The sequence below is a fragment of the Stenella coeruleoalba genome (genome assembly GCF_951394435.1).
Source record: "Stenella coeruleoalba genome assembly, chromosome: 3".
Taxonomy (NCBI): domain Eukaryota; kingdom Metazoa; phylum Chordata; class Mammalia; order Artiodactyla; family Delphinidae; genus Stenella; species Stenella coeruleoalba.
Genome location: NC_137148.1, coordinates 147,185,788 through 147,209,593, shown reverse-complemented (window position 1 = coordinate 147,209,593; position 23,806 = coordinate 147,185,788).

The window sequence follows — 23,806 nt, the reverse complement described above, 5'->3', positions numbered from 1 at the left end:
TTACATTCCCACCAACAGTGCAAGAGGGTTCCCTTTCCTCCACACACTCTCCAGCATTTATTGTTTGTAGATTTTTTGATCATGGCCATCCTGACCGGTGTGAGATGATATCTCATTGTAGTTTTGACTTGCATTTCTCTAATGATCAGTGACATTGAGCGTTCTTTCAGGTGTTTGTTGGCAATCTGTATATCTTCTTTGGAGAAATGTCTATTTAGGTCTTCTGCTCATTTTTGGATTGGGTTGTTTGTTTTCTTGATATTGAGCTGCATGTATATTTTGGAGATTAATCCTTTTACAGTTGCTTCGTTTGCAAATATGTAAGGGAGTAATTTTTTTTTTTTTTTTGCGGTACGCGGGCCTCTCACCGCTGTGGCCTCTCCCGCTGCGGAGCACAGGCTCCGGACGCGCAGGCTCAGCGGCCATGGCCCACGGGCCCAGCTGCTCCGCGGCACGCGGGATCCTCCCGGACCGGGGCACGAACCCGCGTCCCCTGCATCGGCAGGCGGACTCTCAACCACTGCGCCACCAGGGAAGCCCAGAGAGTGATTTTTTAATCTGTATCTTGAGGATGGAGTGAGAACGTTTCTGAGGTAGAGGAAGCGGTGACCCAAGGCCTCCAAAGTTGAGGGTGCGTGCTAAGCGCTGTGGTGCATCCTGAGAGGTGCATTCAAAGGCGGGAAATGGAAAAGGCAGGCAGGGACAGATAATGACGCTTTATTGAAGGAGGGGGGTGAGACCGTCTGATCTGAAATGAAGAAAGCTCTCGGGCAGCTCAGTGGAGGGTGAATTGTGGCTGGGGGTAGATTAGAGCCAGGGAGAGCAGGCACCTGCTGTTTCAGCCTCCTGCCATTGCACTCTTCTCCCCTTTGCCCTGATCTTCCCCAGGGGAGTAGTCCCCCTGACCCCCTTGCTCCCAGGCCACATGGTTTGGCTGACTCTACGTAACTTGAGGGGTGGGCACAAGATTCAGGTCTGGCCAATCAGCCTCTTCCATCTTCCTGGCCGCAGGGATTGGCTCAGGAGTGTACATGTGATGTGACCCAAGTCAGGCCAATGAGATTCAACTGTGGTTTTGTTTGTTTGTTTGCGGTACGAGGGCCTCTCACTGTCGTGGCCTCTCCCGTTGCGGAGCACAGGCTCTGGACGCGCAGGCTCAGCGGCCACGGCTCACGGGCCCAGCCGCTCTGCGGCATGTGGGATCCTCCCGGACCGGGTCATGAACCTGTGTCCCCTGCATCGGCAGGCGGACTCTCAACCACTGCGCCACCAGGGACGCTCCTGTTTTGTTTTTTTAGATCTGCTAGGGAAAAGAGACTCTTTCAGGTTGCGGAGCCGGGCAGGTAAACCCGGAACTGCAGAGGCCTTACTGTCACTATGTGAGAAGATTCTGACTGAGAATGAAGCTGTATTAGTTTGCTAGCGCTGCCGTCACGAAGTACCACAGACTGGGTGGCTTACATAACAGAAATGTATTTCCTCACAGTTCTGGAAGCTGGAAGTCCAAGATCAAGGTATCATCAGGGTTGGCTTTTTCTGAGGCTTCTCTCCTCGGCTTGCAGATGGGCATTTTCTTTCAGTGTCTTCACATAGTCTTTTCTTCGTGCATATCTGTATTCTAATCTCTTCTTATAAGGACACCAGTTGTATTGAGTTAGGGCCCACCATGTGATCTCATTTTACCTTAATTATCTCTTTAAAGACCCTCTCACAAAATACAGTCACATTCTGAGGTACTGGGGAGTTGGGACTTCAACAAATGAATTTGGTGGTGGGCGGGGGCACAATTTAGCCCATAACAGAAGCCAATACAAAAAAAAAGAAAAACATAGAGAGAGACTGAGTCCTACTTTGTTTGAGCTCCTGGATCCAGCTGTGCCTGAAGCTGCACTGATACTATCCTGGACTCTTGAGTTTCATGAACCAATAAATACCTAACCCCTATTCCCCTCCTTTTTTCCCCTTAAACTTGAGTTGGTTTTCTGTTACTTAACAGCTAAAATTCCTGAACAATACATAGGGGGATCAGTTAGTAACGAATAAGATTAATTAAATTACAAATTGCAAGGAGAGTGCTTATATTTGCGCCCAGGTCTGTGCTATTCCAATAGCTAGAGGTAGCAAATGCAGAAGTAAAATGAGGTGAGTGGGCACCAGTCTCTTCTTACTTAGGCAGGAATTCCCACCTTGCCTCAGAAGCCATGCAGGACAGAGGTGGACAGAGCTCCTTTACCACCAATGTTCCTAGTTTTTAGAGTAGGCTGGGGTGCTGGCAGTTAAAAACAAAAGTGTAGTTTGGGTTTAAAAAGGCTTTCAAAAAGGGGAAAGATCATTTTGAAAATCCTTGGATGGGGCTGTGAAGAATGAGCTCGGCTGTCACTTAGTAGGATGCTCAGACAGGAACTCGAACGAGCAGCCGTTTACAGATGGGAGTCGCCGAACACACGTGGCACTGGGTTTGGTTTCCTGAGCCCTCGTGGGGGGCTGAGCAAGGAGGGGCCATGGCTAAGGCAGTCCCCATCAGCCATCCACAAATGAGCAGAAAGGAGTAGAAATGAGGTGAGGACCAGTTCAGCATCTAGTTCCTTTTGACCTTGAAGTGGATGCCCTGACTTCTCCATGGTCTCTATCTCTGCCATTCTCATTACAGCTGAGTCGAGCATGGGGTCTCTTTCAATGAAAGAGGGTTTTTGAGGTGCCCGCCATGTCCCAGTCCTTGGCCTCCTCCAGGGATGCTCAGAGGTGACCTTTCTGGCAGCAAGATGAAGGCACCATGGCCTTGTGGATTCATAAACACCAGCATTTACTTGGAACTCTGGGCCTGACCAATGTGGTGGCTTGTGGTGAGTGACTTATCCTGACTCAGCCTCTTTTATCCTCATCATTGGTAAAATGGTGCCAGGTAATCTCTACTGCACAGCCTTCTCATGAAGCTTGAGTAAACCAAGTAGTAATAAAGGGAGGGGCTCTGGAGTCTGGGTTTGACTCTTAGTTTGATTACTTACTAAGCTGAGTGATCTTGGGCAAGTCACTTACCCTCTCTGAGCCTCAATTTCCTAATCTGTAAAATGGGCATAACAGTAGTACTTACCTCATGGGGTGAATGTGAACATTGACTGAGATAAAGCATGGGAACTTCATGAGGGCAGGTTTTTTTGTCATTTTATTTTATTTTGATCCCCACTGCAGTTCCTGGGATATAAGGTCACTAAATAAATGAGAGCGATGATTATCGTTATCATGATTCATGGTTGTCCAGCATTGGTTGAGACTTTTCTGTGTGGCATCCTACAGGGACTGTCTGTGGGCTTGTGGTCCAGGTGGGAAAGACAAGTCCATCACAGCTGGCACGCTTAACTGACTCTGCCTCCTGGGATGGGTTAAGGTTCTGATTCTGTAAGAGTGGGCCTGAGCAGAGACTAGGGGATGTCTGGCACTGTTTAAGCACCTCACTTGCATCATTTCACTGCATCCTTACTGCAGCCCATAAGCTAGATTCATTTATTACCCCCATTTTACAGATGAGAAAGCTGAGGCTCAGAAAGGAACAATGATAGATCATATTCAGAGAGTGGTACAGCCAGGGCTCAAACGAGAATTTGTACCGCTCCAAACCCTTTGTTTTTAAACAGGGGCATGCAGGGAAGAAAAGGCTGAAGGAGAAGTGGAGGGACAGAGTCAGTGGGTGGAGGGCAGGTCCCAGGCGGCTGTGGTGGGGCAGCCAGGAATAAGCCCAGCAGTGAGCCGTAAGGGCAGGGTCCCCTCCCTCTTTGTGGGTACTGTGCCCTGCCGAATTCTTTAGCAAGTGGCTTGATGGACCAGCTCTCGGCTGAAGGAGGACCTGAGGGGCTCTTTACTGGCGGAGGATGGAGTGCAGAAACAGTCCTACCCCTGCCAGCACCGGCCTTCAGAGGCGAAGAAGATGCAGCCGGCATTGGGATGGCAGCACCCCATTGCACTAAAATCCACTCCATAAATGGCCCCTTTCCTTGTGAACCCACAAACAGCAAAGAAGAAGGTGGGCGGGGCCAGCCAGAAGCCTTTCTGCATCCTGGCCTGGTTCTCCAAGTCAAGGGCAGCGGAGTGGCCTCCCGGGCATCCGCCCACCTGAGGGAGAAGGCGAGCCCTTTCTGAGGGGCTGGGATCAGATAGGGTGGGGTCCTGGCCCCCGTCCCTAGGGTGGGACTTCCCAGAGACAGACTGAGAGATGAGCCTTTTTTCTTTTTCAACTCAGGAGATACATTTAGGAAAACTACAGTTAAAAACGCATTATCAGAAAAGAATTTCTTGGACGATTATCAGACAGCTCTGAGAATCAGGAGGAAGGTGGAAGGATGAGGAGACTGAGGCAGGGACAAGACCTTGCCCAGTGGTGGTTCCTTTCACCTAACGCTGCTGGCACCATTGCAATGGCACATTTGCCGTCACCAATGACACTGCCAGCTCTGGGTCTTCCTATTCCCTCCTGGACTCTTAACCCCACTGGAGCCATGGTGAGCCATCTCTTACTCTGCCTTTGGGTCATTCCTTCCAGGCATTGTTGGGGAAAAATCACGGGATGCCCAGTTACGTATGAATTTTAGATAATAAAATTTTTTTAGCAGACCTTTATCTGAGGTTCAAATGTAACTGGGCATCCTGTATTTTTACTTGCTAACTCTGGTCAACCCACCCAGAGGTGGGGAGCTCTGCTTTAGGTTGGTGGGAGGGGACATCTGCCCCTTCCACTTCTGTGGTGACAATGACAATCTTGGGGCATTGGACTGATCACATTATTGAATGTAGAATAGCCAAAAAAGCAAATATCAACTGCAGCTTCTCAAAACCTCTCTTTTTTAAAAAGTCACCTGCCTGAATGTTTTTCAAAGCTGCCTTCACCCAGAGAAGACCTGGGTGGTAGGAATGACGCCCATGGTCATTCCTTTTCTGTGCCCACTTTTCAAAACACAGAAGATGCCTCCTCTCCATCCTCCACCCGCTAGGTCATCCTGGAAGCAGAGAACGCAAGGATCTTTCTGGAAGGGCCCCAGAGTCCTTACCAATGAGTCCCCATGGCTCCAGAGCAGGTGAAGGAAGGAACTGAGCTGAAATGGAAATAATCTATGGGGTTGACTGTCTAGACAGGGCTCTGGCTGGGGAGGAAACAGGCAGAAGCAGGCCTTGGCCAAAGCTGAAACTCAAGCCATCACCACCGGTCCTTCTCAAGCCATCCTCAGACTGGGCTGTCTGGGCCATCCCCAGAATTGGCCTGGGGCTGTTGCTCGCTCTAGTTTCAAAGGATTCGTGCTTCCACTGAGGGAAAAGCTTGAAGTATCACAGTGAGAAAGTTAATGAAAGGTAAGGAACACTGGATGTTTGCTTCTTCTTCTTATCTGTTTGTTTGGGGGAGGGCTGTGAGAGAAAATGAATAACTATAAAGCTTTGGCCTGAGATCAAGTTTAGAAAGAAAGGCATCTACTAATTGAAAACATCATTTTGGGGGCCTTTAAATCAGGGGAAACAGGTGCAGGTTTGTGGTTTTAGAGAGAGTATTTCTTTTGGAAAAAAGAAGGAAAAGTGCCCCAGATAGGGTCCATCCAAGGCCAGCAGACCTTTACTTTTCAGCCCCTAATTACTTAGAAGGTGAATAAAAAGATTAACTGAAAAGTTAAAAGAAAAATCAACTCTCAGCCTTCTAGGTAACACTCCAAATCCTTCTCTCTCTCTTTCTTCCTTTCCAAGGCTGAACAGAGGGCAGCCATTTCGATAACATTCTCTTACAGTACTGTCCATTCCTGAATAGGTTCTCACACCTCATCCACTTTTAATCCTGTGAAGAAAAGCCTGGACCTCCCTTCTCTTTTCATACAAGCTCAACAGAGCTGGAATTTCTCCTTGACCATTTCAGTGGCATATTTTCCAGTGTTTTCTCTGGTTGTGAAGGGGCAAATATTTCAAGGTCAAAAAGTCTTGGAAGAAGAGAGTAATATTTCCGTGTCACTGTGTGTTGGCTTCTTGGGTATGTCGTGTATCTTTGCATCTGCACAATTAAAAGAGGTGGGGGGGTTGCTTTCTTTTTTAAACCTCTTTTGATGGTTGAGGAAATGGAGGCTCAGAGAGGAGAATTGACATGCCTGAGGTGGCCCAGCAAGGAAGCAGCAGAGTTGAACTTGAAAGCCAGGTCCATCTGACTGTCAAACCCTTGCTCCTTCTGTCACAGTGCATCGCCTCCCACCTTCATAAGCACAGGGTGGCAAATCAAGCTAACAGCTATGAAAATACCCGGAAGCTTTTGCCTTTGAAATAACTCACAACATCTTCCTGTCTTAGAGAACTATTCAACAGGTTTATTTGCAGTCAAATGGGCATTTTTGCCATGTTTTTAGGAGAGATTCTGGGTTTCATGCTACTGACCAAGAAAGGCAGTCCTCGAGAAACTAATATCGTGTATCAGTTATCTGCTGCTACGTAACAAATGACCCCCAAACTCAATGTCTTGAAATCACAGCATTTACTACCACCCCACAGTTTCTGCAGGTCAGGAGTCTGGGTGTGGCTTAGCTGGGTGCTCTGGCTCAGGGTCCCTCACAGGCTGCAGTCAAGGTGTCACCCAGGGCTGTAGTCATCAGAAGGGATGACTAGGGAAGGGTTGGCCTCCAAGCTCACTGACATTGTTCCTGGCAGCTTTCAGTTCCCCATGGGATGTTGGCCTCAGTTTCTCACTGTCTGAGAGCTGAAGGGTGCCCTCAGTCCTTGCTATGTGGGCCCCTCCAGCACGGCTGCTTCCTTCATCAAGATGTACAAACCAAGAAGGCAATAGGAGTATGTCAGCAAGATGGAAGCCACAGTCTTTCACAGCCTAATCATGGAAGTGATATCCCATCACTTCTGCTGTAATCTTTGCATTAAGTGGGTCACTAGGTTCAACACACACTCAAGAGGAGGAGATTGCACCAGGGGGTGAATACCAGGAGGTGGGGTCTACTGGGAGCTGCCGTGTCAGCAGCTTCCTATCACATTTCAGGAAAGTAGAGATGGTGGTCATAATAATAATAATAATGATAGCTGCTATTTACTGGATGCTTTTGCTGTGCCAAGCACTGGGCTGAATCCCTTCTGTGCATTGTCTCATTTAATAGCCATGCTGCTCTGTGAGCCAGGAAGGTTCAGTAACTTCCCTGAGTTCCTGTAGCAAAGACATGAGAACCTGATTCTGGTGGTTCCCACTCCAGAGACCCTTCCTTTACATAATGTAGATGCTTGACCTGAACCCACTGAGCTGCTGGGGCCAAAACAAGCCCCTGCTGAGATAAGAATTGGGAAAATGAAGCTGAACTCACTACTCTTTAGAAAATTGCAAGGGGACACATCAGAAGCCATTTCTTACCCATCAGATTAGAAAAAAAAAAAAAATCAAGTTGTTGAGAGTGTGGGGAATTCTCATGCACTGCTGAGAGACTATAAATTTGTACTGCCACTTTGGAGGGAAATTTGGCAGGATCTATTAAAATTTTAAAAGGACATAAAAATAAAAAATGTGCATAGCCTATGACCCAGCGATTACACTTCTGAGTATCTACCCTAGAGAAATACTTGCACATGTGTACGAAGAGCCTTGGACAAGAATTCTCATTCCAGTGTTATTTCTGAGAATAAGAAATAAATAGTGAAATTGGAAACGGTCTCAATGTCCATCAATAAAAAGAAATGGCTAAATAAATTGCGGACCATCCGTAGAAAATCATGAAGCAGGTAAAGAGAATGAGGTAGATCCTATAAGTATGGCATGGAAATACCTCTAAGATACATTGTTGAATGAGAAAGTCATGTTGCACAGTGATACCCTCAATATGATACCATATATGTAACCCCAACAATATTATATATCACATACACACTGTTTTATGCACACACACACACACACACATACATATATTGGATGTATACAAATACAAACATATTCAAATGCGTGGGATTGGTCTGGCAGGGGACATACCAACCTGATAACAGGAGAGGAGGGGAGGGTAAGAGGAAAAAATTGAGGGGTGGTCAAAGGACACTTCAACTTTGTATGTAATATTTTTGATTTTTTTTTAAAGAAAAAGTTTAATTGCCTTACTTATGTCAGTTGAGCCTATCTCTTTTAAAAAAACATTCCTGGAAGCCTCCCTAATGATTTCCCTTACATTGTACTGTTCATTGTGTTGGGTCACGTGACCACCCTTAGCTGCAAAGGAGTCTGGAAAGGTGAATAGTTTTCAGCTGTGCTGGTAGAGGGACGTGAGGAAGAAGAGAATTGTCAGTGGCTGTTGGGAACCAATTAAAAATGTCTGCTGTAGTTCATCCTTTTATTTACCCAACCTCCACACACGCCTTTCTTTCTGGATATATACTCAATGTATTACCCAAAGTCAGTTACTGCATCCATCTCCAAGCCCAGGAATCTGGGTGATGATGTGCAGCCCACTCATCTGGTCCAGATGTGAGAGGATGATACCTATCTGGTATCTCAGTTACATCTGAGACAGTTATTGGGATGGGTGTCTCTTCTGGGGGCTGCACAGCTTTAGTGGCTTATTTCTTCTTGGTGAGAGTTTGACCCCCAGGGATTATTTTCAGGGTTTAACAGTCACAGGCTATCATAGGCCAGGCTCAGATTGTTTTGAAAATAATACATCCCTCAAAAATGTAATAGAGATTCAGTCTTTGATTTCGGGGACTTCCATGTGTAAGTAACCACAACAAAGATTTCATCTAGAGGTAGCATGGAAGCCTAAATAGTCCCATCTCTTACCTACTCTTTCTCTGTGCTCTGCCCAACCCTCTCGTCCTTGTTTATTGGGTGTTTCTTTGGAGCAGTTAAAAATAGTAACCTTGGGTGGAGAAACACCTCCTTTCGTTGGATCTTTGCATGTTGACTGATGCTCCTCCTTTATTTGACAATTTATTTATTTATTTTTGGCTGCAGTGGTCTTCGTTGCTGTGCGTGGGCTTTCTCTAGTTGCGGCGAGCAGGGGCTACTCATCCTTGTGGTGTGCAGGCTTCTCATTGCGGTGGCTTCTCTCGTTGCGGAGCACGGGCTGTAGCATGAGCTTCAGTAGTTGTGGCACGTGGGCTCAGTAGTTGTGGTGCACAGGCTTAGCTGCTCCACGGCATGTGGGATCTTCCCGGACCAGGGCTCGAACCCGTGTCCCCTGCATTGGCAGGTGGATTCTTAACCACTGCGCCACCAGGGAAGTCCCTTGACAGAGAACTCTTAAGGGGAGGTTCTAAACCATAAACTGAGGCACTGATCTAATTTCCTGCTAATGCTTTAGCTTCATTGCTGTTACTTGGGCTTTTTCCATTTATGTAGCTTCAAATTATGGGATTCTCAGTCAATTGAGAAAGTGGGCTGCAGTCAGATACAGTAGTGCCTCTCTCAGGAAAGCTGTATCCCTTTCACCTGCTTGCAGGCTGGCTAGCTCTTGTCTGAGATCATCTCTCTCTTTTAGAATTTTATTAAAAATGGCAAGAAGTAACCAGCATGGACTAATATTCTGGAATTTTCCTATCATTTCTTCTGACTCTATAACCTCAATTGGCATGAAGTCTTATGGTAGAGCAGACAATTTGACCAAACATTTGCCACTGCATAAAAAGTCATCTGCTTCAGCCATTAATGATCAGGTCCTTCTTCTCCTAAGTTTTAAGTTCTGTTACTGTCGTTACCCGACTCATGGTACCAATATTTTTTTAAAAAACAGGGAGGAATTTCAGATGTGTGTAACAGAAATCAAATCCAGCTTATTAAGCAGAAAAGGAGATTAATGAAAGGGTATTGGGTAATTTAGAATTGTCGCAAGGGCTGAAGAATCAGGGTCAAGGCTAAGTTTCCAGAAATAATGTCCCCCAAAATGTTGGGGAATCAATATGATGAGAAAACCGTTGCCACTGTGATGACCAAGCAGTGAACGCTATAGCTTGCATCGCTGTCAGGAAATCAACTTCAGTGCAACTAATACTTTTGCCAACACTGATGCTCGTCCAGTGCCAGTAATGTGACTTTTCAACCACCCTTGCATCCAGAGGCCTCTGCTGCTACTTTCACCAGAAACGTGTGTTTTGAGCAATGACTCCTTGCCCACCTTGGCTACTTTATATTCAAAATCTGCATAAATACATTTTACAGGTGACACCCAGAATACAGGCCTGTGGCTAGGTGCGAAGAGGCTAGAGAAGCAAAATTTCTGAATTCTCCTGTAGGAAGAATTCATAAGGATGAAGAGTCTATAAACATATTGTGATCTATAATAAGAAATTTGTTTTTGGTCTTCCTCCCCATTTCTGGCACAGAGCTCCTAAAACCCTTGGAATTTCCTAAGTGATAAACAAGAAAGGTGCCTTCTGTTATGTTAATGAGTGACTTTTGGAAAGGCCCTAGGTCAACTAAGCATGGGGACCGCTTGCCCAGGGGAACTTACCATGAGATTAAATGGTTGGAACTTTCCTACCCTCCGACCTCCAAGGAATGGAGAGGGGCTGAAGATTTAGTTCAATCACCAATAGCCAACAAGTCAATCAAACCTGCGTAATTTATTCGAATGCCTATATAATGAAGCCTCCATAAAACCCCGAAAGGATGGGTTCGGAGAGCTTCTGGGTCGGTGAACTTGTGGAGATGCTGAGAGAGTGGTGCACTCCGAGAGGGCATGGAAGGACAGTGCCCTTCCCACATACAAACCTTGTTCTATGCGTCTCTTCCATCTGACTGTTCCCGAGTTATATCCTTGTATAATAAACTGGTAGATGCAAGTAAATATTTCTCTGAGTTCTGTGAACCACTCTAGACAATCAGTGGAACTTGAGGAGGGGGTCATGGAAACCCCTGATCTATAGCCAGTTAATTAGAAGCACAGGTGACAACCTGGACTTGAGAATGCCATCTGAAGTGGCGCAGTTTTGTAGGACTGAGCCCTTCACCTGTGGGATCTAATGCTCTCACCGGGTAGATAGTGTCAGGATTGAATTGAGTTAATTGCTTGGTGGTGTGGAAAAAACACACATGCATATCAAGGATGCTCACAAGTCACTGGGCCTCCAGACAACATGACACCATTCATTCACAGGTTCAGCACGGTGTCCCCAAGAGTTCCGGGATCTTCCTTTATGGTGACAAGATGGCCAAGCAGCTCTAAAGTCACACCCTTTCAAATTCAAGCCCAATGGGAAAGAGTAAAGGTTTTTTTTTTTTCTCACAAAACTTTTGAGGTTCACTTTGGTTGGAAAGGCTAGGTCAAGTGCCCATCTCCGAACTAGTTTCAATGGCCAAAAGCATGGCCTGCTTTGATGGACCAGGAATGCTTCGTGTGTTGTTCCACATCTGAAGCAGAGATTCTCATCCAGACCTCACGGCCTGAGGAAGGAGGCGGGAACCACAAATAAATATTGGGAAATGGGGAATAGTTTCTTAAAAACAAACAAACCAAAAAGAGGTCCTATCTTCCATCCTCTATGTAGAGCAGAGCATACATCTTTTGCCTGTTTGTGTACTTAAATCAGTATGAAGTCGTGGGTTCCTGTCTTGTTCAATAGGTTATAATCTGTTACTATCATTATTTTGATGTTCAGATTGTCCCAGATTTGGCCAATGAGAGCTCCTTCAGGCTGCATTTTATATCCTTTGGATGTGTTGCCATCTTTCTCAGCAATTTCTCATTTTCTCTGGTAAAGGATATTCCAGGCATGTCTCCTACTTTTCCTGGCCCAGACTTGGAATCAGTAATCATTGGTTCTGGGATTTGATTTTACCTTACTTTCAAGCTAATAAGAGCCTTTTATTCTTTCACGGATGCTGGCAGAATCCATGAGACTCCTGAGTCAGAGACAAAGGACTTTATTACTTATGACACAGGAAGAAACATGAGCATCAGCGTACTTAAATCAGTTTTCCTGCCCCCACGTCCGGTTGAAGCAACGTGAAATGGCCCAGATGGATGCGTGGCAGTGCATTTGCATTACAGCTGAAGAACACTGAGCTTGGGAAATCCACTGCTTTTATAGCAGGTACTAAGCAAGCCTTCTCTTCATCCTGGAGGGAGACACTATTCATTCTGAAAATTGCTCACTGCAAACACAGCTCTGAGACAGGCCCAGAAAGGAGTGGTCAGATCCTTCCATTCTTAGCACAGCAAGTAAGAATATCCAGGCATGCTTAGGTCTATAGCAAATTACCTCTTCTAACAGCCATTTCTCAACAGACCCCTGGTTCCGTTTAATGGAAAGTGGTGTTTAGAAACCAAGATCTCCTTGCTAGGTGTGCTCATGGCCTTGAGCTATTTTTGCTCATAGATGCGCTCAGAAGACAGTTGGGAATTCACACACACACACAGACACACACAGACACACACAGACACACAGACACAATCTTACGTTTAATTATCTATCTATCCTGCCTCTCTATCTATCTGTCTCTCTATCTACCGTTCTTTCTCCATAAATTCACACTGATATCTCCAATCCAATACGACAGATCGATTCTAGTTCTCTGCCTTTCCATACTTCTAACACTCTTCTCTGGTAATGAGAAACCTAAAATACATTTACTTATTTGCTTAATGCTCTCGCAATCTCATCACTGCCACTGCTACCCACCCTCAATCATGTGTGTGACCTCCTGATCACTTGGGCTCTAACCTGATGTGCTGGGGGGTATCTCCCTCCCCCTGCAACTCTGGTCATGCTCCAACACTCCGTACTGGCCCACTGCACCTGCCACTGCTCATGAAGACTCTCTCCTCCACTCACCCGGGCTCTGAACCCCACGCCAGGCTGCCACCACTCCTCACCTGCCTGGTGAGACACCTGTGCCAGGCCACCCTCCTACATGGACACTCAGGCTTCAACATGCTGGGCCGGGCCACCCCTGCCACTGCCACCACTCTGTGTAGACACACCCCTTACCTCGCTCAGGCTCTGGAACTCCCCACTCTCACCTTCTGAAGATGCCTACCTTGTTCAGCTGCACCTAATGGCTTCTAGACAAAGTTTATCAGGGAGGGAATAAAAGGGGAGAGGACCAAATGACCATTTGTAATGGCTGCAAAACACTACAGTATCTAGTTGGCTTAACCACCTCCCCATAGTATTAAGTAGAGGCCATTTGTATTTTTTTCTAGATACCATCCCAGGAATCGAACTATGAACATAAATCTTTGTGCGTCTCTCTCTGCACCTCCCTGATGATTTTATTAGGACAGATTCCTAGAAGGGGAATGATTCCTGGGTCAGAGGGGAGGACCATTTCTGCAGCTCCTGGTCTTTATAGCACAGCTTCAGTGTTCATCTTACAATCCATACGGCCTTGAATCAATAAACAAGCATAACTCTTTCCCAGAGACTGCCTAATATTTTCTACAGATGATAGTTATTTCACTGCTTGATGACATCATCTTTTTTTACACCAAGATTGATGTGGGAAATTCTGTATAAATACCCTACATCAACAAGGCATTGTGTCACCAGGCCTCTTAAAGATGGGCAGCTCACTGCAGCGCGGCTGGCTTAGCCTGTGCGGGACAGGCGCCCGTGATTTATAAGGTCCCAACATGAAGTCTTCAGGAAAGTTGGTGAAGCACTTTATAGGTCACCTGTATTTTTCCTACCATAGATGTTTTGACTCACCGGTTTCCTTTATGTCACTCTGTCCATAGTCTAGGTATTATTAAAATGGAATAAAGAGGTGATTGTAGCAGAAGCTGAGTAGCACACAGGACGCAGTTTGTGATTCTAAATGAGAGAAGAAAGAAATAACAGGCAAGGGAATTAATGAAGATAAACATTGGCAGCCAGGAAACCAGTTATTTGTTGCATGAGGACCACTGGCCTAGCTTTGTGCTGGGAGCTGTTGGGAAGTTCATTTGTTCATTCATTCAATAAACATTGACCAGTCCCTGACTCCATCCAGGCCCTGTCCTAGGTGCTGGGGACCTAAGAGAAAAGAGACTTTGTCCCTGCTCTTAAGTGACTCGCAGTCTAGAAAAGGAGAAGCCAAATCGATAGTCTAATATCTGCTGGAGCTGCTTCTTTTCTTGTGTCTTTTTCTGTGGTTGATTTCTAGTTTCACGCCATTGTGGTCAGAAAAGATGCTTGAAATAAGTTTTATACTCTTAAATTTGTTGAGGCTTGTTTTGTGCCCTAGTATGTGGTCAATCCTAGAGCATGTTCCACGTGCACTTGTCTGCTGGAGCTTCTAATCCAGCTTGGGGAAGGTTCTGTGAAGGTTCTGAGCAGGGTTCTTGGGGTAGGAAAAAACGTATCTGTTAGGTGGCTGAGATGGGCAAAGTTTTCCCAGGCAGAGGAACCTGCATAAACCAAAGCTCATGGTCCTGTCAGCTATCAGCAAGGATTTAGTGTGTATGTTCTACAGGTCCAGCACTGCTCCAGAGACCGAGTAGGGAGTGAATTTCATACTCCAGATTTTCGCTGGGAAGGTTGTGAGAGGACCATCAGCATAAGATTATTAAATGACCTGTGCATCTAAGGTAGATTCCAAATGTCCTCCCTAAGCACACAAGGCTGAATCAGTTAGCAATTGCTGTGTAACAAATAACCACAAACACTCAGTGGCATACCACGGTAAGCGTTTATTGGTCTTGCTCATGCATCTGTGGGTGGGCTGGGATGTGGCTGATGTTGGCTGGGCCCAACTGGGCTTGACTCCAGGCTGTGTGTTGAGTCCCGGGTCTGCCCCATATGTCTCAGCCTCCTTGGATCAGTGATTGTTTAGAGCATGTTCTTGTCATGGCGACAGGCCAGAGTACAAGGGGACAGTCCTAATCTTGGAAGCACATGCCTCACCTTGGCTCTCTTCATGTCTGCTGGCATCACAGGTCAAAGCAAGTCACCTGGTTAAACCCAAAGTGAAGGGATGGGAATGCACGTTCTGAGGGCTATGGCAAATGTGGGGTTTAAAGTAGATCGTCTGTAATCTGGCCCCTGCAGACCTCCCGTGTCTCATCTCTTTCTTCCTCTCTCTGGCACCTCTGCTGCAGCCACCCAAGACCCCTTGAGTCTCCTGCACCTGCCTTGATTTTTCACCCTCTGTATCTGTACACATGCTGTTCTGTGAGCCTAGAATGCTCTCCACTGCCTCATCCACCTGGTCAACCCCATCACATCATTTCTGAATAAGCAAGCCTTGGCTCGCAGAGTCGGGGATGTTCTTATTTGTCTTTCTTTTCCTCTCCATCCTTGTGGGTGGTAAGGGGACTTCGGGGTCCCTCTTGGTGCCTGGTTGTCTCTCATGGTAGCTGCCTTTCTCTCCCTCCCCCCATCTTCCCCTCTCTTTCTTGTGCTTATTCTCAGCATGCGTTGGTATGACGATTTTAAGATTAAGGTTTGGAGTAGAGATCGGTGGCCTTACTTTGACCTTGAACTTTGTCTAGGGTGCTCTGCCTTTTATAAGGGTCACCTGAGGTGCTGTTTCTGAAATTCTTCCTTGGTTTCTCTTCTGTTCTTGCTCCTTGGATTCCCTCAGGGGGAGGGTGGTGATGGCGGTGGTAAAAGGCAGGATCCAAGCATTCCTGGGTCCCCCACGGTGATACCGTCAAATAGTTCCCAGTTCACCACTCCCTCAACCTCAGGCCTGGGGCAGGCTGCCCAGAGTGGCTGTCAGCAGTTTTGGGTGAATGAATGAGTGAGTCAGTGAATGGCTGGATGCATTTCCTTGAGACAGCTTTGTGCTCATTGTCAGGGCCTTGGTTGAGCCTAGCAGCCGGGCTTCCAAAGGCAGGAGTTTGGAGCAGCAAAGAGAAGACCCAGGCCTGCACATCTTAGTCAGCTTTTAGAGTTGCTTTCAGCAGCGGCCGCAGAAGGCAGTTCCGAGGGGCAGGTGTGTTTGTAAGTGGACCCAGCTTTGGAGTACGGTCTTAGCTTTAAGCATCGTGTTTGGAGAGGCTCTAGAAAGTTATGGAGCTCTGGGGAACCAGCCTGGGGCCACTCATGGTCCACTTAGTGCAAGTGTTGTCTTCAGGGGCCTCGAATTCCCTTTATAAAGAGCTTTGAAAAAAAATGGATACAGCCTGGATACAGTTAACATGAATGTTGAGCAGGTCAAGCATTTCCAGCCACTATGGATAATAAGAAGAGAGAGTTTGCAAATGTAACAGTCAACCCAGTGACCCAACAGGCAGCATTTTTGTTGGTCCAGATTGTGGCTTGTTCTTGCAATTTAATAGAGAAGAAAACTGAGGCTGGGAGAGGTAAAGTGATCTCCCCAAGGTGACACAGCTGGGATGTGGCAGAGGCAGGCTAGTTCTGGTTAGTCAAGTGACAGTGCTGACTGTGTGTAGGCGGTGCCAATGTGACATAGAAGGTTCTAGGGGTTGGCTCAGAGCCACGGGGGAAGTAAATCTCAGGGACATGGTCTGACGACTGAGGTCACACACAATCAGGAAACTGAGCTCTTGAAGGCAGAGGCTGGAAGGCTTTGGTATTTACATTAGGATGTGGGACAGGGTCAAAGGCCAAGGTCAAGGCTGCAATGATATTGGGTATCAGAGACCCATTTTAAGGTAGTGCCAGGGTTATATGTGTGAGCTTAAAATAGAAGAGGGGGACCCAGAGCCTGGCCTGTTCAGCATTCTCCATCCACAGTCACCCCCTTTCTGTTGCAATTACAATGCCCCCTGAGACAGCTCCATGGACAAAAGTGCTCCTTGGTAAAAACTTGGAAACCAGTGATTTCAGGGAGTTGGGCAACCATGGGCTTTTTCCACCAAGACATTAGTCAGTGAAGGAGCCACGTCTATACTGGAGAGAGACGATCTGGTCAGATTTGCTCATCATCTTCAGGAGGATGGAGACCGGGGACGCAGTGGAAGAATCAGAGCTGATGCCTGTCTGGGGTAGGCAAAGCTTTTGATGGTGTCCTGCACATTTGCTGCCATTGGCTTCCCAGCGTCCACTCCCCCTTTATCTTGTTTTCACCAATTTTCAGTTGGGTGCTGTTCCCACGTAGCTCTTGTACCTCAAGGGAAAGCAGGCCCAAGTCCTAGCTCCCGGAAGTGGACCCTAGCTGTCCTCGGCAAGTGCTCACAGCTCAATACCCTGGCCTTCGTGATTGGCAAGTGTCCCAGGGAAGCATTTGCTGGGGACTTCTGAGAAGGAAGCCTTTCCCCACCTTTCTTTGTTCTTTCACTGAAGCCCTTTTGAAGGAGCTCTCTTTTCTCACTGGACTAGGATGTCCTTGCCGCTGCTGGCAGCCGTCTTGTGGCCAAGAGGGGAGGCAGCCTTGGGCAGAAGGCAGAGGGAAGAGATGGAAAGAAACAAACTTCTTGGATTCCCCACTGAGCTGCTAACTAAGCTTTGCTGAAACCTATCCTGCCTCTGGACTTCTCAGTTGCAGGGGTCAATATAGTCTCTTAATTCATTAGTCTTGTATTACTTGAGAATGAGCTGTTCCTAATAGAGAGCTACCGCCTCCGCCGCATTCTTCTCCTTGGAAGCATTTCCAGGCCATCTTGCAGATGCAGCCGTTGAGTTATACCCCTTCACCAGGCTCAGGGGACAACACGTTGGGGAGGTCATGGATCCCTGCTTGGCTGCCCAGGACAAGCGTCTCCCTCCCTCCTTTGTCACGCTCTCCTGCCATGGTCCATATATCAGACACACAGCAAGCACGGATGATGGCAAGATCTCAGAAACTGGGGTGGGAGAAGACACCTTTTAATATTTTTCTTTCTAATAAAATGTTGTATTGGTTTCTTTTCTTGAGACCTCTCTACCTCTCTGTTTTGGGTGAGGTCAACCATAAGACAGAAGCCCCAGGGGCTGTAAGAATTGAATATTCAACTGAAGCTTGGACACGACGCTCTCTCCGGTCCTTTCCAACTCTGACAAGCTCTGATTCTGTGAAAGCTGATCCAATTATGGTAAAGCGACTCCAAGACCATCCACTGCATGCCAGGCACCTCACAGCTGCACTCTCCTCTGATCCGTGTGAGGAGTCAGTTAATATTCCCACTTTACAGATGCGGAAACCAAGGCTCCAAGAGGCTGTAGCTCGAGACCACACAGAGGCAGAGCTAGGGTTTGAATTTGGCTCCTTCTGACACCAAAGCCTCTGTACTTTCCATGATACCACAAGGGGTGCCCTTGCTTTGGGGCATTTTACTCTGTAAAGATGGTTACCCTACTTTGGAAAAGGTCAGATGGAGTGACACACTGCGACCCAATGGGAATTTTTCTTGGAGCAGTTGTTCCGTGTTTTTTTTTTTTTTTTCTTTTCATGAACTCACTCAGTTCAGCCAAGGGTGCTTCAAGAGACCAATTTTCAGCCTCTGTCCCCACTAAAACCTGGAAGAACGTGGACCGACGCCAGTAAGCTTGCTGGATAATTTTGGAAGCAGCAGAGCTCCGTCGGAGTTGGCCTGTCTCTAGCTCACTGTGTACAAGCTGAGGGATGTTTGTTGTTTCAGTGGCCACCGAGCAGAACGCAGGGAGTGGGTGCGGAGCGCTCGGGGGCCAGACATTCTGAGAGGATAGGGCGTGTGCACACCACAAGCCAGCTTCAAAAACCCCAACCTGACTTCATAAGCTCTTGTGATTAATATACAAATCCCCCTGAGGAAACCCTCTGTCCTTCAAGACAGTCTGGATTTCTATTGAGCTTTCACTGTGTTTCCAGGAGGGAGTTTGGAAGAGAGTAGGTAACTAAAAGAATTTGGAGAAGGATAGGTGGCCTTACTTTGACCTTGAACTTTGTTTCTCAAATGGTTTCTCTGTTCTCCTCTACCCTTGCTCCTTGGGTTCCTTCTGGGGGATGGTCGTGGCAGTCATAAAAGACAGGATCCAGGCATCCCTGGTTCCCTTGTGGTGACACCATCCAACAGTTCCCAATCCACTCCATCTCAACCTCAGGCATAGGGCAGGCTGCCCAGAGTAGCTGTCAACAAATTTTTGGTGGACGAATGAATAAATAAGTGAATGAGTGAATGTCTGGACGCATTTCCTTGCAGCTTTCTGCTCACTGCCGGGGGCTCAGGTGAGCTTAGCTGCCATCTTTCGTTTTGGATGGGACATCCCCTTATATAGTGTATCTACTTTTGCATGCTTCAAGCCACAGCACGTAACAATTGCAACGATGTAGAACATCGCTCGATTTTTGCAAGGTTACTTTCCCAGCCTCTGGAGCTCTTTTCCTATCAAGGCCTCCAGCATACTTGCCACTTCTTACTCATCCAATTTGATTAACATGATGTCATTGATGTAGTGATATCTGCCATGTCTGTCATTGATAAATGGGATACTCTGCAGAATGTCCAGATGGCCCAGATCCCTTTGGACTGTATTATGAAAAAGGATGAGAGAGTTAATATAGCCCTAGAGTGAGCCTGTAAATTTATACTGTGGACTGTCCCATGGCAATGCAGACTGCTTTTGGTACTCTTTCTTGACAGGGAGAGAAAAGAATACATTTACCAGAGCCAGGTCGCATACCATGTATCAGAGCTGTGTCAGTCTTCTCTAGCAAAGATACCACATCTGGACCAGTGCCTGTGACAGCTACTACTTGATTGAGTTTGTGGTGGTCCACTGTCATCCTCCAGAGTCTATCTGGTTTCTCTAGGGGTCAGATGGGTGGATTAAATGGGGCTATTTAATGACCTGCCCTTTTAGGTCATTAAGAGTATCTCCTTAAAGATTCTGCTTGAGATGTGATAGTGTTTGTGATTTAATATCTTGGCTGAGGTATGGGGGCATTTTTAGAGGCTTTCTCCACTAGGATGGCGCCACATGTCAAGGACTGTGGCTCCACCCAATGTGGGTGTTCTCCCAACTGCAGTGAGTATCCATTCCACTTGACATTTGAGGACCAGGGGAACGACCACTAGGTGGGTTCACTGTGAACCCAACCTGGGCCAGGCCTCCACTGATGACCTGGCTCCCTTCTGCTTCTACTCTTGCAGGAGACTATGATGCTGCTGCAACTCAGATCTAGTGTCTCACAGTCTTTGAAATGTCTGGATACTTTACCAAGTAAATGGCTACAGTTCCCTTTGGGGAATGGTGGGGCAATTCATTACTGTCTATACTCATTGCGGTGTCCCGGGGTCCTTCCTCATGAGGACCTGGACTCTCCTTTAGTTGACAGGTTTCAGGTCTGAAGACTGGGCATGATCATGGCTTCTTACTGATGCAGCTTCTCAGTTTCCTGATCAATCATCCTTACTTTCTTTTAATTATATAGTTCGAGAAATATCCTTTGGGGGATCTATCTCTTTTGCCCCCGGGGCACTGTATTCTCTTCTCCCTTTCTATAGATCTTTGTGGGCCAGTCCCCTTGGCTGCCCCCTGCATCCTGCCACTCATTATTATGTTGCTCTGACCTGGCTTTTGTTGGTTCAGCACCATAACCTGGCCTCGATTATTTTGTGACCCACTTGCTCTCACGGAGCCCTGTGACACCATCTCCTACCATCAGCCTTGGCCCTGGGGAGAACAGCCACCCTGAAGTTCAGCGATACCACTGTCCCTGTCACCAGCACATTACTTATTGCATCGGTAGATGCAGCATCCTCTAGGCCCACCGGCAGAAGACAGTTGGAGAATATATCCAGCGCATGTTTCCAAGTCCTTTGATCCCTTTTTCCATCATCTGTGATGACAGCTCTGACATTTCTACTTTACTAAGTGTCAGCCGTTCTAAAGCCATCAAGCAACATGTTTAGTGCATTCTCCTGGGGTCCTTGCCAGGTGTTAAATCCTGTATCCTAAGGACATGTGCCCATATTTATAAACTCTCCCTTTTCCAATTATATCCTGTCCCCTTTATCCAGCATCTGATCCCTTCTGGTCCGTGTTGGCTCCTTCAGGGTATTGTTCCTTTCTACCCTTAGCGGGCACCTGTATAGAGAGGGAAGCAGGACCACACAGATGGACAGCTGAACTGTGATGCATGTGCAACAGAGGGTTCAGCTGATCCCTCTGGGAACTCTGAAGCTGAGATGACCCTTCGGAGATACCCTGAATTGAGGCAAGGAGGTTGGGCCTTTGTAGCCCTGCACCAACCAACCATTTGATGTGGGCTTCTGTGCAGAGGGGGTATAACTGTGGATGAGACAGTTTCCTTTAGCTGAAGGTGGTAAAGGAAAACCTTATCCTGACACTTTTTAAAAAGGCAAGGAAGGCTTTATTCAAGACTAATTGCAGTAGGAGAGAGATCAGGCTTAACTCTGAATATAAGGACAAATGAGGGTTTATAGCCAAGGAGAAGGTGGGGGATTAGTGGATGAAATGTTACCAGAAGGAGACATCAAGGGTAAGGAGATTCTTGCTAAACTGGCCTAAAAGGATTCTTGCTAAAGGCAGGCCAAGGACTTATATACATCAAAAGGTGAAGGGTGAGGAACTTGATCAGATATCAAGGGTGACTGGATATTGAGTGTGTGTGGGAGGGGATTCTCACTAACTAAATTAGCAGGATTCTTGCTAAGACTAGACTTAGCGAGGATGGACATGGATGCCCAAAGCTTAGGTCTAGTCTAGAAGGGGGCTCAGGGGAGCTGACTAAAGTTTGGTCAGGGAGAGAGTCTTTGTCAAGGGCAACTCCCAGGGTGGATCTCAGCTGTGAGCCATCAACAAGTGTGGAAGTGAGCTCCTTGGTCTTGCAGATGGCAACAGATCTACCAATGTCTGATGTTAAGGTTCTCCTTACCTGTTGACTGGTTGTCTGTCGAGAGACATGCAGGGAGACGGACATGTTTTGAGGACGAGTGTCATTTTCTGGGCTTCACTTTTCCCTAATAAATGCTCCCTGGGTAGATCCAAGCAGAGGACTATGAGGCTGAAGGTAGAAGAACAGGGTTATTGGGATGATTGGAGCCAGACTGGAAACTTGTTGACTTAAGCCAACTTCCTTTTACACTGCTTGGGCTGTTCAAGTTAATGAATAAATCGAGTTGGTTGGTGTCTGAGCCTCTCCTCTGAGTGGGCAGCCAAGATAATTGGCCATCTGGAACACGTCATGCCAGCTGAGGGTATCTCTTACCCCCTGCTCTGATGCAAAGAGCCAGAGGGGACAAATATGTCTGGGAGAGGGCTGAGGGTCAGGTAGGGGTACAAGTGGCTCCAAAAGGGTCATTCAAGCAAATGGAACCTAATTTTTCCCCAGGGCTTTCCAGTTTCATGGTGCAAATGCATTCAACTTTCACAGACTTTTATTGCCATTCACACAGTGTAGGACATTGGGCTCCCCTATGTCTCCCTGATTATTTCTGGGAATCCCTGGGGGTGTCTTCTGTGAACCCACAAATGGTCCTTTTAGATGATTCTTTTGTCCCCTTATAATGTTTGCTGCCCAAAACCCTACTCGAGGGCAGTGCATTACCAATGTCAGCACGCCCATCACCTGTGAACTCTGTGAGATCAAGATGTTTGGATGATGACGTAGCATCTTGAGAGCTCCCGTAGCTGCAACCCTTCAAGGGGCCAATCCAGGCAGCGTTCCTCGGGGGCTCCTGTGTTGGGGTCAGGATGAGTTCCAGGCGGAGTGGGGAGAGTGTGTTCTGGGAAAAGGTTTCTCACTGTTTTGAGGGGGCCACAGGGAGCCAGGCTCTCTTCCTCTCCTAGCAAACCTAGTGAGGGCACAACAGCCACGGCTGCTGCTGACACCCGTCTCACAGACACAAGGGGAACCAGCCTGGGGATGAAGTTGACACCGCGGATGGAGAGTCAGAAAGACCCCAAGCCCTTGACGATACGTTGAGTCACTGGATCAATTGAACTTGAAGTCTCCCCCATCCTCCACCCCCGCCGCAACACTTGCTCTTATACGAACAGATAAAATGACTATCTCAAGCCACTTTGAATGGGGTTTTCTTTTATTCTGCTCTGGACTCCATAAAACTCAGTGATGGTGGTGGGGTAGCACAGGAGGAGGGTAAGTTGTTGATTGGCATTTCTAAGAATACGCCCCTTCCTTCTCCTGTGTGAGGAATTATTCTGCATTTGAGTGTTCTGAAGCCCTCAGAAGGTGGCTCACCACAGCTTGAAACTTTATCTTTTCATCTTTGTTGGCCCCTGTTGCAACTTTATTGGGTTTATAAATTCTTTTTTCCCCTTTCTTTTAAAAATCACTGTGTATTTGTAGAGCCACTAGTTTTAAAACTTGTGAAATATCTTAAATGTCATTTTTGCCCTGGTCTGCTCATAACGCATGAGCTGGTGCCTCTTCCATAATGAACTTTGAAAATAAAGATCATCTAGTCTTTTACAGTTGAGGAGGTGTGGGCCACGTATAGACCTTGCCAACAGAACTGATGAATTCAAATGGGTCAGCCTGAGTCTTCCAAGGGCCTTAAGGTGACCTGATACAACCAAATTTGCTGGTCAGTGTGGTGAATTAACCAGCCAGATTCAGTCCTCAACTGGGTCATCTCTCTCAGATGACTGGCTTTGTTTATTTTCTCTTTCCACTGTATTGGCCAATGGAATTGGATTAATTGGCCTGTCGCCTTGGCATCAGGTACAGACACAGTTACAGTCAAATCATGGGCCAATTCAGTGGGGAAAACATCTGTCAAGCTTGTTGTTCCTCTCGCTGATCTGGAAGCCTGATGGAGACACAACAGCAGTGAAGATCAGATGAGAAATATAAGCACAAGGAATGGTGGTTAGATGCACTTTTTCCCTTTTCACATGCTGTGTCATGTTTGTGGCCTGACACCCACTCTTCCTGCATGACGCCTCAATTTTGCTAATCCATTCCGGATGACTGACTGCTTGGTTACATGGTCGATTGCAGAGGCCTTGCTGAGGGGTGGGAGTGCTCTAGAATCAGAGGGGA